This window comes from Notechis scutatus, chromosome 2, assembly GCF_049901735.1.
Source record: "Notechis scutatus isolate UNSWTSFEM ecotype Mainland chromosome 2, rNotScu1.2, whole genome shotgun sequence".
NCBI classification, from domain to species: Eukaryota; Metazoa; Chordata; class Lepidosauria; order Squamata; family Elapidae; genus Notechis; species Notechis scutatus.
Window position 1 is genome coordinate 257,719,655 of NC_142010.1, and position 21,110 is coordinate 257,740,764.

General features: G+C 43.1%; 1 long non-coding RNA gene across 1 annotated transcript in view; it reads right to left on the reverse strand.

Annotated features, from left to right (window-relative positions):
* Positions 1 to 12,336, reverse strand: part of LOC148132612 (uncharacterized) — a 187,338-nt gene extending 175,002 nt beyond the window's left edge. The window contains exon 1 of the long non-coding RNA XR_015748282.1: positions 12,158 to 12,336. This is a non-coding gene — a long non-coding RNA (uncharacterized LOC148132612). The remainder of the gene's footprint in view (positions 1 to 12,157) is intronic.
* Positions 12,337 to 21,110: the final 8,774 nt, after the last annotated feature.

Consider the following 21,110-nt stretch of genomic DNA (forward strand, 5'->3'; position numbering starts at 1 on the left):
TACATGCAAATCAGTGGTTCTGGCACGAATCACATTTAATCTGATTGACAGGTTGTTCATTAATTCTAAATAGCTATGTTAAAATATTAAAAGGAAAACATTTTGGAATGGAGCCTGAGAATGAATCATATTTATTTTAGAAAGGGCGTACAGCTAGTCCTCGACTTACGGCCACATTTCTGTTGCCAAACAAGACATTAGTTAATTGAGGTTTGTCCCATTTTTCCACCTTTCTTGCCAGATTTGTTCAGTGAATTCCCTACTGTTGTTAAGTTAGTAGCACAATGTATAAAATCTGGCTTCCCCATTGACTTTGGGTGTCAAAAGGCCGCAAAAAGTGATCACGTGACCCCAGGACATTGCAATGGTCATAAATGTGAGTCCGTCGCTGAGCGTCTGAATTTTGATCATGTGACCATTGGATGCTACAAGGATCATAAGTGTGAAAAATGGTCATGTCCCTTTTTTCATTTGTTGTTGTAACTTTCAAACGGTCACTAAATGAATGGTTGTAAGTCAAGGAGTACCTGTATTGCTTTTATATCTCTCAAACTATTTTTGTCTCAAAATTGAACTAATGTCATTAATTTCTTGGTTGCGCTAGCTTTTCCCCCCCAGTTTTTGATGGCCATTGAATCAGTGGTGGGATTCAAAAACTTTTACTACCGGTTCTGTGGGCGTGGCTTGGTGGGCGTGGCATGGCTTGGTGGGCGTGGCAGGGGAAGGATATACTGCAAAATCCCCATTCCCTCCCCACCCCACTAACCTGCTTTCCAGCTCCGTTCTCCTGTGCAGGGCAATAAAAGAAAACCCAGCCGATCAGCTGGGACTCGGGAGGCAGGGAAGAGATGGAGGCGGAGCCAGTCAGAGGTGGGATTTGCCGGTTCTCCAAACTACTCAAAATTTCTGCCACCGGTTCTCCAGAACTGGTCAGAGCCTGCTGAATACCACCTTTGCATTGAATAACAATAGCACTATTGCTATTCAATGGCCATCAAAAACTGGGGGAAAATTATTAGTATTGGTGTTAATATTTCTGTTTTTTATAAATGACATGCCCTGACAATACTCCGTATTTAAAATGTTTAATTGGAAAGATAGTTTAATGATGGACAGGACCACATGGGTTTGTGGTCCTGGGCAGCTGACCACATGGAGTTGACAGAGAGAGGTATTTATACCCCGCTTCACAGTGCTTTACATCCCCCTCTAAGTGGTTTACAATGTCAGTCTATTTCCCCCGACAATCTGGGTCCTCATTTTACCTACCTTAGAAGGATGGAAGGCTGAGTCAACCTTGAGCCTAGTGCGATTCAAACTACCAAATGAATAAACCCTCAGAAATTTTAAAAAAAGGATTTAAAAAAAATATTTGAATTGATGACAATTAGAACACATTAATACTAACTTACAACCACAACTGGGACTGGAACATCTGTCACTAAGCAATGTGGTTGTTAAATGAGCCAGGCCCGATTTTGCAGCCTTTCCTGCCAAAGCCATTGACTGTGGTCATTAAACGAATTCAGCTTCCCCATTCACTTTGCTTGTCAGCAGCTTCCTGGGAAGGTTGTTACTAGTGGTGACATGACCCTGGGATGCTGCAACCATCATAAATATATGCCAGTTGGCAAGTGCACAAATTTTGATCGTATGACTGGAAGGACACTGCAATGGTTTTAGGTGTGACAACCAGTCCTAGGTACTTTTCCAGTGCTGTTGTACCTTTGAGCAATTGTTAAATCAATAGTCATAATTCGAGGATTAACTGTAGCTGAAAGATAACAGAACAACAGAGTTGGAAGGGACCTTGGAGGTCTTCTAGTCCAACCCCCTGCTCAAGCAGGAAACCCTATAACAGTTCAAACAAATGGTTGACCAATCTTTTTTTAAAAAAAACTTCCAGTGTTGGAGCATCCACAAGTTCTGGAGGCAGGTCGTTCCACTGATTAATTGTTCTAACTCAGGAAATTTCTCCTTAGTTCTAAGTTGCTTTTCTCCTAGTTAGTTTCCATCCATTGCTTCTTGTCCTGCCTTCAGGTGCTTTGGACAATAGGTTGACCCTCGATGGTGATGGAGAATGGATGATGGAGAATGGAGATGGGAATCGTTGGGTGCTTGTGGAGAACCAAAGCGGAAGAAGAGACGTCGTCTTCTATTTAGACTATGGCGTCAAAATAAAAACCCAATCCTCAGCGTTCTGATGGATGGCGAACAATTGCACAGAACAGGGTATTATTTCCAAGTGGGTCACCTTAGGAATCTATTGTGTGACCGAATGCTCTCCAGCAAGGGGAATTGCGTGCCTCTGCGTGTGTGTATGTGGAAAGTGAGAGGGGCTCGGTCTATAAATAATTCATGTGTGTTATTAGCACAGCGGTGCTGTAGCAACTTGGAAGATTATCTCCGTGCTTCCGATCACTGTCCAGCTGGGAAGGGTAGCTGATGTTTTCAAATGACTTTATTAAAGAAATGAATATGAATATGCTGTATATAAGCAAGATCTTATTTATTGTAAGGGAGATCTCTGTTTCTTGTAGGGGGGGGCCCTGCAAGGTTGGTCAATATTTCCATTCTCAGTTGATAAAACTGAGGGCTGTTTGAGAAGATAGGTCTTGCCAAACATCTGGAACAGCAGAAATACCTGTTATTTAAAGAAGGGGTCACCAATCTTTTGGGCCTCAGGGACCACCAAACTCATAATTTTAAATCCCACGGACCCGAGACCCTGGGAAAACTCCAAAAACGGTCTGCATGAAAATTCCCCACCCCATTTTCCTACCGATCAATTCTTTATTTTGGATCGCAGAATACCATCTCCAGCTCCATTCTCAGGGGGAGAGAGAGAGAGAGAGAGAGAGAGAGAGACTTTTGGCTTCATGCAAGGAAAACAGCAGAAGCAGCAGAAGTCTTTCTTTCTCTCCCCAAACTCCGCCAGAAATGAGTCTTTGCCGGCCTAGCCTCTTGGAGCAGGATGTGCATTGGCTTCATGCAAAGAAAGAGAGAGAGAAAGAGACTTTTGGCTTAATGCAAGGAAAGCAGCCTTGTGTTTCTGTGCAGCCTGGATTAATTGCTTTGGGGGTGACATTTCTCTGCGGACCACCAAATTTTTCTCGTGGACCACCAGTGGTCCCTGGCCTACTGGTTGGTGACCACTGCTTTAAAAACATCAGTGTAAACCAGGGGTGTCAAACTCAAGGCCCATGTGCCAGATCTGTTTCCACCCTGGAAACAGTGAAGGACTAGCCCGCGGTGCCTCCGTCAGTGAACACTGAGCTCGGGAGGGCCGCATGTGATGTGTTTTCGCTGGCAGAGGGTTGCAGGAGGCTGTCACAGTGTCCACTCATAAAATATTTCTATGGTCTTTTTAGAGTTGCCAACAGAAAGGGAGAGGGGGGAGCAGTGCAGCAGCTTGCAAAACTGAAACTGCATTCCATAAATGCTTTCAAAGATAGTAACTAGGTGATTGAAGTTTCTGCCGTGCAAAATTCTAACTGGAGATCATGATTGATGACTATGGGCTAAGGACGTGTCCCATTGGAGAATATGAATTATGATACACCCAGGGGATGGGGGGGAACCAGGGTCAAGGGTGACAATGAATGATGTATCTCAGAGTCGGCTACACCCTGGTAGCGCCGGATCTTTCAACTCCCAATAAATCCTTTTGAAGTTTTGGAAGTTTGACTCGAGACTCGTGATTTAAAAGGGGGTAAATGCTGGAATCCTGACACACAGCTGAAAACACAGCTTGGGAGCACGTTTTCACTGGCAGAGTGCTCGGGCCACCACAGGTGCCCCCAACACGAGGGAGGTCGAGCTGGCCACGCCCACCCTGGCCACACCCACCCTGACCCCCAAAATCAAACACAACCCTGATGTGGCCCTCAATGCAATCAAGTTTGACACCCCTGGTGTAAGCATATGTGAAGTGACACACCTGAAGAACACCTTCTTAAGATTCCTGTAAATTCAGGATGCCCCTGCTGGAACCTTGGAATAAATTAAAACAATTGCTTGAAGTAAAAAAAAAAAAATTGTTCTTCCAATAGCTCTAAAACTGGACTTTCCTAGCAAAGGAAAGCTACAAACAATTAATCTTGCATGGAATTTAGAAAGAACTGGAAAATGATTGGCTTAACGACCATCCCAAAAAAGATCGTACAATTGGGTTGGGCATGTAGGTGACCCATTTTACGACTCTTATGACTCACATGACAGCAGGCTCCATTAGGGACGTAAGTTGAGGACTACTGCATCCAAATGAAAACATGAAAAGAAAGTCATTGCAAAAGTTATAATTCAAGGACTGGTTCCGTGGAGAGGTGTTTTTCCACGGACTGGAGGGGCGTGGTTTTGCATGCCGCTTATATCCCACGGATGGGGCTTCCCTTGTTTACGGGGCCCGGTTTCTGGCATGCCGTGGACGGGTGGCGGTCCATGGACTGGGGCAGTGGTGGGTTTCAAAAAGTTTTCCTACCGGTTTGGTGTGAGCGCATGCTTTGCGCACGTGCAGCGTTTGCAACTCACCTGCTGCTGCAAGCCCTGTGTGTAAAACAGCTGCGGTGCGGCAATCGGCTGTGTTGCGCGAAGCAGCTGAGTTTGAAAAGCAGGAAATTAAGGTCAGTTGAGAGCCAAGACGGGCAGGTGGGCCCAGCAGCTGATCGTCGGAGCTACCGGTTCGGCCAAACCGGTAGAATACCACCACCGGACTGTGGATTGAAGGACCCCTCTTCTAGTTAATATTAATTCAAGATTAAATATGGACCCAGATTGTTGGGGGCAATAAGCTGACTCTGTAAACAGCTTAAGAGAGGGCTGTAAAGCACTGTGAAGTGGTATATAAGTCTAAGTGCTATTGTTAAGTGGGAAGGCAGGCAGGCCCATGGTGGCATAGTGGTTAGAATGCAGTATTGCAGGCTGACTCTGCCCACTGCCAGCACCTTGATCCTAACAGATAACACATTATCAGTGTTGGAAAGGACCTTGTAGATCATCTAGCCCAACCCCCTGCCCAAGCAGGAGACCCTGCACCATTTCTGACAGATCACAGTCCAGTTTCTTCTTGAAAGTCTCAAGTGATGACGCTCCCACAACTTCTGAGGGCAACTTCTGTTCCATCGGTTGATCGTTCTCACTGTCAAGCTGACCGGCTCAAGGCTGACTCAGCCTTTCATCCTTCTGAGGTGGGTCAAATGAGGACCCAGATTGTTGGGGGGGCAATAGGCTGTCTCTGTAAACCGCTTGGAGAGGGCTGTAAAGTACTGGGAAACATAAGTCTCAGTGCTATCGCTGTTGCTAATATGGCACCCATAGAATTGCTAGATTGGAAGAAACGGGCATGCCAACCAATGCGTTTCTGACATAATTGTGTTCATGATTTACAAACTGAAGAGGAGGGAAAAGGAGATGGCTTGGAATGTGGAAATTTAAAGTTACTTGGGAGGGGTGAAAAATACACAAAAGAGTTGAGAAGTGTGTGGGAATTTGCTCAGCCAACCGTTGGGAGGAAAACAAGGGTAGAGGGGATTAGTTGGGTGGACGTGAATTATTTGCTTTAATGGGATTCGTTCCAGCAAAGCTGTTTTCATTGCAACCACAAACACACACTCGGTTGTTAGCCCCAAATAATTGCCAATGAACCCAGAGCTTAAAAGAGTTTAAACACCTACACCTACCCTTAGTGGAGAGTGGAGTAAACTTAAGATAGCCTCTATTTTTTTCCCCCTCCTTCTTTTTCCCGCACCTGCACGAACAGCTGCTTCAGCTGAAATGCTTGGGCGGACCAGCAATTAACAAGCTTTGGCAAGATCCCAGATCCCACTGAGATTTTCAGCCCACGGGGCTACCGTGGGCTGCTGTCTACCCTGAACTTGCAGGCCGGGAAAGGAACGACGATGAAAGGAACACCGAATTCCTCCTTCAATTTAACCTTCTCGTGCATCCTGCCAGCGGGTGGCAAACTAGGAAGAAATTTTTTTAGAAAATCATCGTAGGTTGGTTTTAAGTCATCGGGTTTAGAAGGCAGCCTTGAGATTTCGTCGGAAAAAAATGAAGGGTTTTAGAAAAAGGATATAAAAGATTTGACTGATCAGGACTCCACTCCAGAAAGTGGAGGTAGAGAGTGGGTGATTCTTCTGACAGCCTAAATCTAAACCACATTATATAGAATTGAATAGAATAACAGAGTTGGAAGAGACCTTAGAGGTCTTCTAGTCCAGCCCCCTACTTAGGCAGGAAACCCTACACCACTTCAGACAAATGGTTATCCAATCTCTTGTTAAAAACTTCCAGTGTTGGAGCATTTACAATTTCTGGAGACAAGTTGTTCCACTGATTAATTGTTCTAACTGTCAGGAAATTTCTCTCCTTGATTAGTTTCCATCTGTTTGCTTCTTGTCCTGCCTTCAGGTGCTTTGGAAAATAGCTTGACTCCCTCTTCTCTGTGCAACCCCTGAGATATTGGGACACTGCTATCATGTCACCCCTAGTCCTTCTTTTCATCAGACATACCCAGTTCCAACAACTGTCCTTTATATGTTTCAGCCTCCAGTCCCCTAATCATCTTTGTTGCTCTTCTCTGCACTCTATCTAGAGTCTCAACATCTTTTTTTTACATTGTGGCGACCAAAACTGAATGCAGTATCCTATGACTATCATTAAATATTGTATATTATGATTCTTGATTCTTAACGAATGTATCTTTTCTTTTATGTATACTGAGAGTATTTACACCAAGACAAATTCCTTGTGTGTCCAATCACACTTGGCCAATAAAAGAATTCTATTCTATTCTATTCTATTCTATTCTATTCTATTCTATTCTATTCTATTCTATTCTATTCTATTCCATTCCATTCCATTCCATTTCCATTTCCATTTCCATTTCCATTTCCATTTCCATTCCATTCCATTCTATTCAGTATTCCAAGTGTGGCTTTACCAAGGCATTATAAAGCGGTATTAACACTTCACATGATCTTCATTCTGTCCCTCTGTTTATGCAGCTTAGAGAACTGTGTTGGCTTTTTTGGCAGCTGCCACACATGGCTGGCTCATATTTAAGTGATTGTCCGCTAGGACACCAAGATCCCACAGATACTGTATGTGTGCATTTTGGTTTTCTTGCCTAAAATGTAAAACCTTACTTATTAACTTTACTTATTAGATAGATAGTCCTCAACTTGCAACCGTTCCTTTAACAACTGTTCTAAGTTACGATGTGGCTGAAGAATTGATGACTGGTCTTCAGAGTCACGAGCTCAGAATTCTGGCGCTTGGCAACCAGATGTGTTTACAATGGTTGCAATGCTCCAGGTCCTGTGATTGTCATTTGAAATCTTCTTAGGGGTTTTCCAACAAACGAAGTGAGTGGGGGAAGCCAGAGTAGAAGTCAGTGTATCTCAGGAGTCCCCAAACTTGGCACCTTTAAGACTTTTAACAAGTCATAAAGTTGGGCACAACTCACTTATTAACCACATCGCTTAGTGACAGATGTTCTGTCTCAATTGTGCTTGTAATTAGAGGACTACCAGTATAGGGAATAGGTGGAATTGTATCATTCACCTGAAATTACAAGAAAAATAGCCATTATTTTATTCTTACATAAATCCACAGAAGAAGCACCAAACTAAAATCTGATTCCCCCAATAAATAAAAGTATTGGCAGTAGAAGTCAGTGTATCTTGGGGTCCCCAAACTTGGCAACTTTAAGACTTGTGGACTTCAACTCCCAGGATTCTCCAGCCAGCATAGCTGGCTAGAGAATCCTGGGAGTTAAAGTCCACAAGTCTTAAAGTTGTCAAATTTGGAGGATCTCTGGTGTATCTATTCTCCAAATAAACAAGCATGTGGACAGAAGGGTTACACAGCTGCATGAAAATCCTGGAAACAATGACTACTTTTGGCCAAAATTTGCCAAGACATCTTTGTCATTTCTACGCCCTATTCTTTTTTTTTCCTTTTTTCTTTTTTTGGGTGGCATCACTGAAGCAACCAGTCCCAAAACAGGTTTCTCAAATCCAAAGTTCTCCAGGGCCAACATCAGGTAAACATTTGCCAAATGTCCTCCTTGGCTGCCCAATTAATCCAATTAATTACGTAAAGCTTCCCTGCTAACTTTTACAGTTTGGAAACTGAGGTGCATCCCTGGCCCTTTGAGCCTTTGCGATTGTGTCTACAGCTGTCTCATCTGGAAAATGAGTGATAGCCTCTTTTCTAACCCAACTTGTACTGGAGGGGTTTAGAATTTAGGGGCGTTTAAATGTTGCAGAGGGTTTAAAAAATGCCATTAAAAAAAGAAAAGAAATGATTGCCAGATATAATGGGGTGAGGGAAAGACCTTGGAGGACAGGATGAAGAGATGCTGCCAGGGAAATGGTTAAGAGAGAGTCAGTCCCAAAGGTGCTTTTTTCAGGAGGCAACTGAACTTTGTTGTTGTTGTTTTTCCTTTTGAAAACATTTCGCTTCTCCTCCAAGAAGCTTCTTCAACTCTGACAGAATAATGTAGATTATCCACTATCTTGTCAGAGCTGAAGAAGCTTCTTGGATGAGAAGCGAAATGTTTTCAAAAGGAAAATAAGCAAGAATGTCCAGTTGCCTCCTGAAAAAGCACCTTTGGGACAACCATGACCTGGATGACCGAGAATCTCTACAGACTTTAAGTTAAGAGAGAGCATAGCTCACAGCTGAACGATGGATGGGGCAAGAGATTCAGAAGAGACCCTCCCTAGTTTCTTGGGCTGTAAAGGAGACAGGGGAGAATTGTACTTTCAAACTTGCAGGGTTCTGTTAATTTAGCTTTACAATAAAGCAGAATTAGTGTCATAGATATACCCCGGGCCCCTTTGCAGATGCAAGTGCTGAGTGTTGATCGTGGCTTGGAGTGTGCCAGCCTGATGGAGCAGCCTCAGCTGGGTTGATCGGAGTGACAGGCTGTGACTGAGGTGAACCACAACTACACAGTTGGCAAGGAGGCTCCAGTTGAATAGAATAGAATAGAATAGAATAGAATAGAATAGAATAGAATAGAATAGAATAGAATAGCACAGTTGGAAGGGACCTTGGAGGTCTTCTAGTCCAACCCCCTACTTAGGCAGGAAACCCTACACCACTTCAGACAAATGGTTATCCAACATCTTTTTAAAACCTTTCAGTGTTGGAGGCAAGTTGTTCCACTGATTAATTGTTCTCACTGTCAGGAAATCTCTCCTTAGTTCTAGGTTGCTTCTCTCCTTGATTAGTTTCCCTCCATTTCTTCTTGTCCTGCCCTCAGGTGCTTTGGAAAATAGCTTGACTCCCTCTTCTTTGTGGCAGCCCCTGAGATATTGGAAGACTGCTATTATGTCTCCCCTTCTTTTTAATAAACTAGACTAGAGGCCTCCAAACTTGGCAACTTAAAGACTTGTGGACTTCAACTCCCAGAATTCTCCAGCCAGCATAGCTGGTTGGCTGAGGATAGCTGGCTGGGGAATTTTGGGAGTTGAAGTCCACAAGTCTTAAAGTTGCCAAGTTTGGGGACCCCTGTAGTAGACCTACCCAGTTTTCGCAAGGAGCAGCTGCCGCCCATTGGCAATTAGGAGGAGGTGGATTCCACACCTCCTCCTGATCCAAGGACACATAGAGCAGAGAAGAGGCAGGCACAATGTTGAGGTAATTCCCCGTTAGGAGAATGAGCGCATACAGGGAGACGTATAGAGAGTAGTGTTTGAATAATACACACAGGGACTATTTGGGTGTCAATAATAATATCATTGCTGGATTCCTGTTCCAGTTTATCCCACCCAATGTGCTCAAGAAATTTTGCACTAGCATTACAATAAACATGAGCTGTGCCTTGATCCCAGAATCTAAATGATCTATGGTTGGCCTCATAACCCACAAAAAATAACTTATTAGCTCTATGTTGCCCTTTCAGTCTTACTTGTGAGGGAATGTGCACCCATGCTGGAGCTCCAAATGTGTGTAGATAACTTAAATTTGGCTTTCTGCCATGCCAACGAGTGAATGGCAATTCTCCAGTTGTTGTGTTAACTACATTGTTTAAAACATAGTTACTACACATTATGGCCTCACCCCACAGTGTTTCAGGTAAACCTGAATCAGATAACATAGCACGAGCCATGGCTTGTAATGTTTGCCCTCTTCGTTCTATAAACGAGTTATGTTGTGGTCTGTAAGGTGCAGAACGTTTATGCTCAACACCAGCCAATTTTAACATATTTTGGAATCTTTTGTTAACAAATTCAGTCCCATTATCAGTTACTAAAGTAATTACTTTACTTTTCATTTTTCTCTCAGCAAACCTTAGCCAGTTAAAGAAATGTTGGAATGTTTCTGTTTTGTTTTTCATAAGATAGCAGAAACCGTATCGTGAGTAATGGTCCATAATACTCAAAATATAACAGGCACCTCCTAAACTTGGTTTCTTAGGACCAATTATGTCGGCAAAAACAACCTCTAAAGGTTCTTTGGTCTTAAACCCATTAAGTCTGTTTGCTGGAGTAACCTTACTCTTATCTTGGCTACAAGCATTACAGTTTAAATACTTGCTACAAGGTTTCAATTTTACTCCCTCTGCCAATTCAACAGTTTGTTTGAGCATTTTGAAATTAATGTGCCCTAGACGTCTATGTAATAAATGTATACATTCATCATGTGACTTAACATTGTTATAAACTGAGTTAGCCATCTTCAACTGGTCATCATGTATTACATATAAATCATTCTCTAATGTAGCAGTAACACTTTTATCCTCTTTCTCTATTATACAGTTATCTCCCCTAAAGGTTATTACATAACCAAGATTAACTAAAGCCCTTACTGATAATAAATTAAATTTCAGTTTAGGTACGTATAACATAGTTAAATGTTCATTTATACAAGAACAATATGCAGTACCTTCACGTGATGCGTTCATCTTCCATCCATTTGCCAGTGATACATGTTTTTTACTCATGGACATCTTTACAAACCTTTTTCTATCTTTAGTAATGCACTGTGATGCTCCACTATCAACAACCCACAAATCATGGTTTACAGTTGAATTGCTAGACATAGCTAAACTAACATTCTTTTTGGCCTTCTGGTGTTTGCCAGTATTCTGTTGTTTTCCCTTCTTACATAATTTAGCTATATGTCCTCTAGCCCCACAAGAAAAACATTTCCTAACAGTATAGGCAGTTGAAGATAAATCCTCTTCTTGTGGTTGTTCCTTCCTCAATTGGTCTCTATCCAGTCATCTTCTTGCTTCCTCTAACAATCTTCCAGTAATGTCAATCAATGTCAGTTTGAGGAATGAATGATGTAAACTTGATGCAGCTCTGAAAATATCAGTTCTTTTTCATGTAGCTCTTGAAAAGTTCTTTTCATGAAGTTTAAATGAGCTAACATTTTTAGAAGACGTGCTCTAAACAGTTTACGTGTAAGATGTATGTGTGCACCTACACTGTCACGAACATAAATCCTCTTCAAATTCTCCCAACACTTAGCAGCAGACTCTTCTCCACGAATATGGACTAGCTGCTGGTCACTCAGTGTTAGTCCAATTATACAAAGAGCTCGTTCGTTGTTCAGTTTAAAGTCAGCAAGCTTCTTGGCATCATCCTCATTATCTGGATCCCAAGCATTGAACTACATTCCATAAACCTTCTTTACACAGAAGTAGACTGCACTTCATAGACCAGGAAACATAGTTTGTTCCATCCAACCGGGTTATCAGTGATAGACATGTTGAAGTGACTTGTGCCATCTTTACCAGGATAGTAAACCACAATTAAACAGTAAACAGCTGTGTGTATACAGTACTGTGCATTTACACTAACTCTCAGTTATCCGAGCCTGGTATGGCCTGGGCCCATAACCAGTGTTGAGGTAATTCCCCGTTAGGAGAATGAGCGCATACAGGGAGATGTATAGAGAGTAGTGTTTGAATAATACACACAGAGCACACAGATACACTGTACAGTAAATGTAGGTTTTTACTTCCAGAAAGGTTTAAGCAAAGTCCAAAATAAGCAGTCCAAAAGTCATTCACAGGTAAATCAGTCAGTTTTTCAATCCAGGGATAATCCAAATATCAAATTCCAGTGTCAAAAACTGGAATATCAGTAATATCAGTAATATCAGTCAATTAGAAGAAATGGAGCAACGGCAATACTTTCCAATAGAAGGAAACAGAGATACACTCACACTCTCTTCTGAGACTCAGACCAAACAAACCAGGTTTCTGGCTCCATCTTATGGCTGTTTGAGAAACCACACCTAATTACAGTTTTGCATTTTCTTAAAGGTACAGTTTTAAAATGTTTATCCTGGTTTATATATTTCTAACCCAAATAGCTGTTAGGTGACTTATATTCCTAACACACAACATGGTCTACAAGGGATCTTTAAATCTGTTAAATCTGTTAAATCTGACCCGATTTAACAGGTAATCAGAGTTGGAAGGGACCTTGTAGGTCATCTAGTCCAACCCCCCGCCCAAGCGGGAGACCCTACACCATTTCTGACAAATGGAGGTCCAATCTCTTGGAAGTCTCAAGTGATGGCGCTCCCATAACTTCTGAGGGCAACTTCTGTTCCATGGGTTGATTGTTCTACCTGTCAGAAAGTTTCTTCTTATTTCCAGATTAAATCTCTCCTTGTTCAGTTTCCATCCATTATTCCTTGTCTGGCCTACAGACGCTTTAAAAAATAGCTTGACCCAGCCAGACCCAGTTTCTGTATCCCTTCTTCATATGTTTCAATCTCCAGTCCCCTAATCATCCTGGTTGCTCTTCTCTGTACTTTTTCTAAAGTCTCAACATCTTTTTTATAATGTGGTGAACAAAACTGGGTCAGCTAGACCAGGGTCCCCAACCACGTCCGCGGACCGTCCAGTCAGGAACAACCTACCGGGCGCTGGCGCTGGGCCCGCCAGCGTGCCCGGTGAGCTTTCCGGGGGCTCACCGGCCATCAAAAGGCGGCCCCAGCTGAACGGCCGGCCCAGCTGATGCGGTACCGGGCGCGGCGAAGGTTGGGCCTGAGCTAGACTACTCGCAAGGAGGCAACCTCACTTCCCATGAAGGGCTGCACTGTGTTGCCTACATAATCGCACTCTGAGAATTTGAGTGTTACTGGAATAGTGTGCCCAGTTCTGTGTCTTGTTCACCTGTTCGACTCTTGGACTGTTTTCCTAGATTTTGTGTGTGCCCATTCAACTCGGTTACCCAGTGACTCTTGCTGCACTGACCTGTGCAATGGGGGTGATTTCCGAGGACCTGTTTGGGGAGTTTGAGTAAACACCTGTAGACTCTTACTGTATGTGTATGCGTGAGAGGTGGAGTTGGGTGGCACAATTAGCTTATCTAGACGTGTTTCTTGTTCATTCTACTTGGTACTCATATCAAACGACCTAAGCACCAGAGCTCACTGTAACAGCATTGCCAAAAAGGCATTAAGAGTTGTAAATCTAACCTTACGAAGCTTCTCCTCCGGAAATATTGAATTGCTAACTAGGGCCTACAAAACCTTTGCTAGACCAATACTCGAATACAGCCCATTTGCCTGGAATCCGTACCATATATTGGACATTAATACAATTGAGCGAGTCCAGAGGTATTTCATCAGAAGAGTACTACACTCCTCTGCTCGTAACAGAATACCCTACGTCACCAGGCTTGAAATTTTGGACTTGGACAACCTTGAACTACGCCGCTTATGGTTGGACTTCAGCATAGTACACAAAATCATCTGCTACCACGTTCCTATCAGCGAATGACTACTTCAGCTTCAGCTGCAACAACACAAGAGCACACAACAGATACAAACTCAATGTAAACCACTCCAAACTTGATTGCAGAAAGTACGACTTCAGCAACAGAGTGGTCAATGCCTGGAATGCACTACCTGACTCTGTTGTTCCATCCTCTAACCCCCACTCCTTTAACCTCAAACTATCCACGATTGACCTCACCCCATTCCTAAGAGGTCTGTAAGGGGGTGTGCAAAAGTGCACAATCGTGTCTACCGTCCCTGTCCTTTGTCTCCATTTATTCGTACTTGTTTCCTGTATTCTTACTTATGTTTATACTTATATCTGTCATCTTGTAAGCAGTTGAAAAATCAATCAAACAAACAATAAATAAAATAAACAACGGTCTCCGACAACCAAGTGTGGCTCTATCCACTCCATAAGGGGGGGAAAAGGACGTTTGCTCCATAAAATCCAGGTTGTGTACCTTTGAAAAGCCACCTATCTCATTCACCCGGAAAACCTCACACAGAATAGTTGGACCAGCTCTATCCAGCCATGAATCACTTTATAGAGGATGGGGGAAATTTTATTATTTCTTTGCATCCCACACCGTTCTCATAAATTTGTGGGGGGTGGGGGGGGGATAGGGTGTCATTTTTAGGCATTTTAAGGCATGCAGCCAGATGCCGAAGGGGGGATCTGTCGCCAGGGCTGTCGGGGAGGGAAAATTTCTCCTGTGCATTTACAAGCCTGGGTGGAGGGCATTCACTGGACGCTGCCCAGGTTTTGGTTCTACCTTATCTGGCCTATGGGTTGCTCTGAACTTTTGCTGATTAATATACCCAGACACTCCTTAGAAACCCAGGAGCCGGAGTAGCTGCTGATAGTAAAATGGGTGTGGGATTTTCTGGGGACGATGGGAGTGTTTCAAAACATTCTCTGTGCCCTGGTGTTACTTCTATCCAAGCATGTTCAACCTCTGCAATTAATGTCAAACCTCACCCAACTCGTTGGCACGGGGGAAACCTCCTTAGTCATGACTGAAGGGCTGCTGATATGTCAAGAGAATGGCTTCTGCGCCATTCAAATTGTGGAGAGAACTTCAATGGAGAGAAAAGCAACCAGGAGGATTAGGGGACTGGAGGCTAAAACATATGAAGAACGGTTGCAGGAACTGGGCCTGGCTAGTCTAGGGAAGAGAAGGACCAGGGGAGACAGGATAGCAGTGCTCCCAATATTTGAGGGGCTGCCACAGAGAGGAAGGGGTCAAGCTGTTTTCCAAAGCACCCGAAGGCCAGACAAGGAATAATGGATGGAAACTGAACAAGGAGAGAGATTCAACCCGAAAATAAGGAGAAACTTTCTGACAGTGAGAACAATCAACCCATGGAACAGAAGTTGCCCTCGGAAGTGGTGGGAGTGCCATCACTTGAGACCTTCAAGAAGAGATTGGACTCCCATCTGTCAGAAATGGTGTAGGGTCTCCTGCTTGGGTGGGGGGTTGGACTAGATGACCTACAAGATCCCTTCCAACTCTGATTATTTGTTATCTGGAAAGATGGTTTAGGTTTTTTCCTTCCTTCTGTTTGATCCTTTGTACAGAGGATAGTCCTTGACTTACAACCACAGTTGAGGCCAAACTATCCGTGGCTAGGCAAGATGGTTATTAAGTGAACCTTGCCCCCATGTTGACGACTTTTCTGGCCACGGTTGCTAAGCGATTCCCTGCGGTGGTTAAGTTAGTGACACGGTTGTTAAGTAAAGCTGGCTTCCACAATGACTTTGCTCATCCGGAGGTCGCCAAAGGGGATCACGTGACCTCGGGACACTGCAACTGTCATAAATGTGAGTCAGTTGTCAAGCATCCAAATGCCCTGGGGATGCTACAACAGTCGTAAGTGTGAAAAATGCTCATAAGTCACTGTTTTCAGTGCCGTTGTAACTTTAAACTGTCACAAAACGAACTGTTATAAGTGAAGGACTACTTGCATGTGCTTTGGAAGTGTCTCTCCGAAGGCCTTGAAGAGCGTAAATTGTGAGATAATAAGCCTAAAAATCATTTAAGGGGCATCCATTTTGATTCTTACTTCCATCCCAGAAGCCCTGAAAATTTCTTTATTTTTATTTCTTTATTTTGTCTGTCAAGCATGTATGAGAAAACAAATATAAGTATGAACATAACATATAAACATATAAGTATAAACAGGTATAAGCTGCACTAAAAGCCTCCAATACAGGAACACAATGTTGCCAGCCAACCAAGACAAAAAAAGCCACGAAACAGACAGAAGATATTAGAAACACCAATCAAGCAGAACACAGCAAACTCCAAGACCAATAAACACAGACCAAGACTCCCAACCAATCAGGATGAAGAAAAAACCATTCTGGCACAGCAGTAGGCTAGCCCCAAATTTAAAACTGAAACGGCTGTGAAAGTCTGACTCACAGACGAACGCAATACAGAAGCCTGATGATGGCAGATGAGATTCTGCCGAAACGTTGCTACAACTTTAAAAGCACAACTATAATGATGTGGGAAAATACCTGAACAAAGCTGAATACCAAACAGGTATAAGTATATACATCAGAAATGATGAGTACAAATAAATGGGAACAGTAGGACAAGGACGGTGGGCACGCTGGTGCGCTTATGTACGCCCCCTTACAGACCTCTTAGGAATGGAGTGAGGTCCACGGGAGACAGTTTAAGGTTAAAGTTTTGGGAGTTTGAGGATGTAACAACAGAGTCAGGTAGTGAGTTCCAGGCATTGGCCACTCTGTTGCTGAAGTTGTATTTCCTGCAATTGAGTTTGGAGTGGTTTACATTGAATTTGTATCTAGTGTGTGCTCTTGTGCTGTTGTGGCTGAAGCTGAAGTAGTCATTGACTGGTAGGACATGGTAGCAGATGATTTGTGTACTACACTTAAGTCCAACCGTAGGTGGCGTAGTTCAAGGTTGTCCAAGTCCAAAATTTCAAGCCTGGTGATGTAGGGTATTCTGGAGTGGTTTACTTTGAGTTGGTGTCTATTGTTTACCCGTGTGTTATTGCGGTTGAAGCTGATGTAGTCGTTGACAGGTAGGACGTTGTAGCAGACAATTTTGTGCATTAAGCTTAGATCAGACCATAGGCGGCATAGTTCTAGGTTGTCCAGGTCCAAAATTTCAAGCCTGGTAGCATAAGGTATTCTATTGCGAGCAGAGGAGTGGAATACTCTTCTCGTGAAATACCTCCGGACTCACTCAATTGTATTAATGTCCAATATATGGTGCAGATTCCAGACAGATGAGCTGTATTCGAGTATTGGCCTAGCAAAGGTTTTGTAGGCCCTAGTTAGCAATTCAATATTTCTGGAGGAGAAGCTTCGTAAGATTAGATTAACAACTCTTAATGCCTTTTTGACAATGCTTTTACAGTGAGCTCTGGTGCTTAGGTCGTTTGAAATGAGTACTCCTAGGTCCTTGACCGAGTGAGGGTCTTCTACGAGGTCGTATCCACCCGGTTTGTATTTAGTGTTCTGATTTTTGTTGCCAAGTGTGTAAGAGAGAGCCTTTGTTGGTTGAGATTTTGAAGTTGCAAATTGTTCGGCCATTCTGACACATAGTCATGGTTGCTTTGTAGGGAAGCAGTATTGTCAGTGGTGTTAAATAGTTTTACATCATCAAGCGAAGAGGACCACAGCTGAATTTTAAGCCTTCGTATCTGTTGAGGTTCTGTGGTCCATAAATGAAGAATGGAGGCTCTCGTGGAGATGACGGGTCAAGTGGAACTGGTTCTGGGTCTGAAACATCCTCATCAGTTTTTTGCAAAATGACAAAGATCAAGATAGCGATTCCTGTATTTCGATTGGAAAAACTGAGTCATAAAATAGCTTGCTGAACATTGCATGAAAAGTTTACCTCACAGATAATACAGGACAGATTGTAGTACTGTACTTCAGTCTAGAGGTGGGCGATCCGGCTGAGCTAGATTTCCAAATAGCAAAACACCAGGTTCCTGCAAATAGAAAGAACATGGGGAATTGGAGTCATTTTTGGGGGGGGATGGAGGGTTTTAGAAAAAGTTAGATCATTGGTGTTGGTACAAATAATCCTCGATTTACAACAGTTCATTTAGTGACCATTCAAAGTTACAACGGGACTGAAAAAAGATGAACGGTTGCAAGAACTGGGCCTGGCTAGTCTAGTGAAGAGAAGGACCAGGGGAGACAGGATAGCAGTCTTCCAATATTTGAGGAGCTGCCACAGAGAGGAAGGGGAACAAGCTATTTTCTAAAGCACTTGGAGGCTAGACAAGGAACAATGGATTCAAACTAAACAAGGAGGGATTCAAATTTTCTGACAGTAAGAGCAATCAACTAGTGGAACAGAAGTTGCCTTCAGAAATTGTGGGAGCTTCATCACTGGAGGCTTTCAAGAAGAGGCTGGACTGCCATCTGTCAGAAATGGTGTAGGTTGGACTAGATGACCTACAAGGTCCCTTCCAACTCTGTTAATCTATATCAATCGAAGTGACTTATGACCGTTTTTTACAGTGGCATCCTTTACAGCAGGGGTGTCCAACCTTGGCAACTTTAAGACTTGTGGACTTCAACTCCCAGAGTTCCTCAGCCATTGCTGGCTGAGGAACTCTGGGAGTTGAAGTCCACAAGTCTTAAAGTTGCCAAGGTTGACACCCCTGCTTTACAGCATCTCCATAACCATGTGATAAAAATTCAGATGCTTGGCAACTTATTCATGTTTATGACCGTTGCTGTGTCCCAAAGTCATCGCCTTTTGTGACCTCCTGACGAGCAAAGTCAATGGGAAAACCAGATTAAGCCGTGGTGGTGCAGTGGTTAGAATGCAGTACTGCAGGGCTAACTCACTGCTCACTGCCAGGAGTTCGATCCTCACTGGCTCAAGGTTGACTCAGCCTTCCATCCTTCCGAGGTGGGTAAAATGAGGATCAAGATTATTGGGAGCAATAGGCTGACTCTATAAACTGCTTAGAGAGGGGCTGTAAAAGGACTGGGAAGCGGTATATAAGTCTAAACGCTATTGCTACTTACTTAACAACTGTGTTACTAAGTTATGCAATGATTCACTTAACAACTGTGGCAAGAAAGGTTGTAAAATCGGACAAAAATGTAACAAATGTCTCACTTAACAACAGACATTTTGAGCTTCATTAGGGACGTAAATCAAGGACCAGCTGTATTGGGATTTCACTTCAGCAAAGATTTCTTTGAAATAATAAAAGTTCACCATCCAACATTGTTTCTAACCATTCTGTCACAAAAAAACTCAACTGCTAGGTTTAAGAATTATTTGGGGCATAGCACAGCTTCTTGCCAGAGTCTTTTTAAAGCAGAATTGTGTGTCTAAATCTCATTTATTTTTACCCTGCTTCTGTTTACCAAACAGGATTTTGAGAGTTAGGAATGCTTTGGAAAGCAGCGTTGCAGTCCAGATTTAAGTTTTCAAAATTAAATTATGATGGTATCTATTTTCTAGGAACTGAACTTAGTTCTCGGTTGACCATTTATATTTTACCACTGTCTCTGTATTACAGTAGTCCTCAAATTACGACCACAACTGCACCCCAAATTTCAAGCAAGTTAAGAACACTTTGCTCTATTTTGTGACCTTTCTTGCCACAGTTGTTAAGTGAATCATTGGAGGTGTGAAGCTAGTAAAGAGATTGTTAACTGAATCTGGTTCCCCATTGCAAAAGGTGATTGCCTGATTCGGGGGACACCATAGTTGTCACAAATACATGCCAGTTGTCAAGCATCTGAGTTTTGATCACATGACCATAGGGAAGCTCTAACAATTGTGCGAAAAGCGGTCATAAGTCAGTTTATTCAGTGCCATTTTAACTTTGAACAGTGACTAAATATATGGTTGTAAGTCAAGGGCTTCATTAATTTTGTTTCCTGCATTTGTAACAGATGTTATAATTCCTAATTTCATGTAGGTGATGCTGTAATGTTTAGTTTCTAATGGCCTGTATTTCAGGTCTAGGTGTAAGGATTAGGACAGCCATATCTGGGCTGTGAAACCTGGAGGATGGCTAGAGGGTAGCGAATCATTTATGTGATGGTGGTTCTGCGTGTCTTCAGTAGCCACTTAGTCATCATTTGGATTTGTGCATCCCAAATAGGTCATATTGTTCTAACTGTAGCACTGATGATGTTGTTCTTACTAGCACTGATCATGTTACCTAGTTAAGGTAATGAAACATCTGCAAGAAAACAACTAAGCTCAGAGAGAACCAAGAACCCACAGTCGTCTTCCTCCCGTTCCTCCTCCTCCTTCTCCTCCTCCTCCTCCCCCACTTTCTCCTCCTCCTCCTCCCAAAATCCACTCTCTTCTCAGCACTGATGATGTTACCTTTATTTATTTATTTTATTTATTTGATTTGCCAATTGTTTACAAGATAATAAGTATAAGTGTATACATAGTTGTGAATACATGAAATGGGTACATATAAGAAAAATAAAAGAAGAATAAGAGAAACAATAGGACAGGGACGGTAGGCACGTTGGTGCGCTTTATGCACGCCCCTACAGACCTCTTAGGAAAGGGGTGAGGTCAATAGTAGACAGTCTAAGGTTAAAGTTTTTGGGGTTTGGGGAAGAAACTACAGAGTCGGGTAGAGTATTCCAGACATTGACCACTCTGTTGCTGAAGTCGTATTTCCTGCAATCAAGTTTGGTGCGGTTTACTTTGAGTTTGTATCTATTGTGTGCTCTTGTGTTGTTATGGTTGAAGCTGAAGTATTCACTGACTTAGGGTAAGAAAAGATCTGCAAAGAAACGAAGTTTAGAGAGCACCAAGAACCCACCGTCCCCCCCTCCTTCTCTCCCACTTTCTCCTCCTCCTCCTCCCCTTCCTCCTCCCCTCCCCCACTTTCTCCTCCTCCCCCTTCCTCCTCCCCTCCCCCCACATTTTCCTCCTCCCCTTCCTCCTCCCCCCTCCCCCCCACTTCCTCCTCCTCCTCCCCCCTTCCTCCTCCTCTTCCTCCTCCTCCCAAAATCCACTCTCTTCTCAGCACATGATGATGTTATCTCATTAGGGTAAGAAAAGATCTGCAAAGAAACAAAGTTTAGAGAGCACCAAGAACCCACTGTCTCCCCCTCCTTCTCTCCCTCTTTCTCCTCCCCTCCCCCCACTTTCTTCTCAGCCCTGATTATGGTACTTAGTTAGGGGGATGAGACGCCTGCAAGAGAACAAGCTCCGAGAGCACCAAGATCATATTGTTGAATACACGAAAGTCCATCTGGACCTTGTAAATGGGTTCCATGTAAGGGCAGAAGAGGCCCTGAACCTTCCTCTAAACCAATACGTTGGTTTAAGACCCAGAGCAGGAAGTTTACATGGAAATATGAT